Genomic DNA, 2,495 nt, shown 5'->3' on the forward strand with positions numbered 1-2,495 from the left:
GGGTTGGCCCATAAAAAGCAGGAGCAGCAGGCAGCAGACAGTAAGCTACTAGATCTATAAATAGTACTGTTGTTGTCAAAATGGCCGCAATCATTTTTGAATCAATGTGAAATATTTATCATGTTACAAACAGGCCAGTTTTAAAGCTAAAGTAAAAAAAAGTTTACTGTTACTCTTTTACACACAGAATCCAGACGAAACTAGAGGTAGAGTCAACCCACAAGAGATTGTGATTACACTGCTGTGCAACTCTGCTAAAGAGTGACGTTGTGGAGAGGCACCCTGTAATGTGGTTAACTATCTAGTCTTCAGTGGCTTCCCGGGAGGCTTCTTTAAACGTTGAACTCTGCAAGTGAACAATGGACCAAGGCAAAGCCCACTGCCACACAGAAAACGTACCCACACCCAGGTTTCACCACCAAAAATAAGAAAGGCAAAACAACAAAGTGGCAAGAGTCTCTCTCTGCCCGACGACTACCTTACAGGGAACTCTCAAGCAAACACAGCCAGGCAATTAAATCACAAACCATCTTGAAAGAAGACTACTACCTCCAGAGGTGGCAAGTAACGAAGTACAAATACTTCGTTACTGTACTTAAGTAGATTTTTCAGGTATCTGTACTTTACTTGAGTATTTATTTTTCTGACGACTTTTTACTTTTACTCCCTACATTTATACGCAAAAATGTGTACTTTCTACTCCTTACATTGTAAAAACAGGCTCGTTACTTTTTTTTTGGACACGACGTAAAAGCACCGGTAAAAGACGAGACGAACTAGAGAGGGAAAGAGGGAGAAGAAGAGGGAGGGAGGAGGGAGGGGGGCGGTAGAGAGAGAACCGAGTTACCAACTTGTACTGTAGCAGCGACATGGAGGCAGCAGCATGGAGGAAGGAAGCTATGGTGGTCGGACTATCCGACGGGGGGGTTGAACACTGTACAATCTGCGCAATATAGCGCATTTACCGTTTACGAGCGGCAAAGCGCAACCTGTCCATGCGCCCGTGTCTGTGTGTACGTGTGCGCGCGTGTGCGCGTGGTGCGAGAGAGCCGGCAGGTGGACTGACTGACAGAGATGAGAGGTGGTGAAACGCTGTTTAAACATTCTTATTATTATTATTTAGTGAGAGTCTGTGGCGGCCCAAACGTTGGGAAACACTGCCTCTGGTCAGTTCAATCTTGATAATTCTGTCTGAACTTTTTTTGTTTAACAAAATTATCAAAGGATGTAGGTTTCATTAACGGCAAAAATTCATTTTTACTTTTTACTTTTACTTTGAAAGTACATTTCAGAGCCTGTACTTTCTTACTTTTACTTAAGTAAAGGAGTTGAATCAGTACTTCTACTTTTACCAGAGTACTTTTCTACACATGTATCTGTACTTCTACTTAAGTACAGAATATGAGTACTTTTGCCACCTCTGACTACCTCACACAACAGCTACAAACCTTCACTTCACCTCATGGTTGTTCAGATCCTGGACACGAGCCCCCAATTGTTACGCCCCAGAACTTTGTTGGCCCAGAGGGGCATAACAAGGGACCCAACAATGACCCAAAATACAAAGACAAAGGCACTAACTTAACTAAAAGAGATTTAATACAAAATATACAGATACCAACAAGTAGACAAACTAAAACAGAAAGCCATGATGGGAGGCAGGCAAGCCCAGCAGTCCCCAGCACTGCCCCCGCTCTCTGGTGTCAGCTGCAGGGTTCTTAACTCAGTGGACCAGGTGAGCCTCGTTTGGCTGATTGAGGCCTGGGCGGAGCTGTGGAGGAGAAGGGAGAGAGACAGACACACACAAGGCCGAACCCCTATCGGCCATAACAACATACACAGATGTCATACTGTATGAAACCAGGAGACAGGAGGCATCTGTTGGTACCTACCATGTCGTGATAGCTAAATGAGTGGTGTAAAACCTCAATCCCCTTTCCCTGCTCTCTCACAGCTTATCAATAAGGATCGATCACCCATTTATTAACATCACATTTATACATTGTAATTAGATCTGTAGCTTGGCCATCTGCTGCAGCCTCATGACTTTGACTGGACAAATAATAGGCAGCAGTCATATTTACACTCATATGTCATCACTTTATTAGCATATTGTACAAATCCAGGTGTGGGCTCTTTATTCAGTTTGAATGAGATTATTTTATTTTATTTTATTTCGTTTGCAGAAGGACATCAGCATAACACATAACACAACAGCGCGGACAATCTTCATCTTATACAAAATATGGTCAGCAACCATTGGCTATTGCATTCAACCAAAGCCGTGACCTCACCTTACGGCTGCTACTCTCCCAACCCAAAGCCCTCACCCCCACACTTGTCCTGAGGGTAACATTAATTATAGACTATTGCAGAAAAAAAAACCTAAAAAAAGACACAACACCAACAGTATGACAAGAACCTTACAGTTTTTTTGCTTTGTTGAATTCAGAAAACCCAGATGAACAACATGGAAAATGCAGGGTTTCCCGCAG

The sequence above is a fragment of the Trachurus trachurus genome (assembly GCF_905171665.1).
Source record: "Trachurus trachurus genome assembly, chromosome: 15".
Classification (NCBI taxonomy): Eukaryota; Metazoa; Chordata; class Actinopteri; order Carangiformes; family Carangidae; genus Trachurus; species Trachurus trachurus.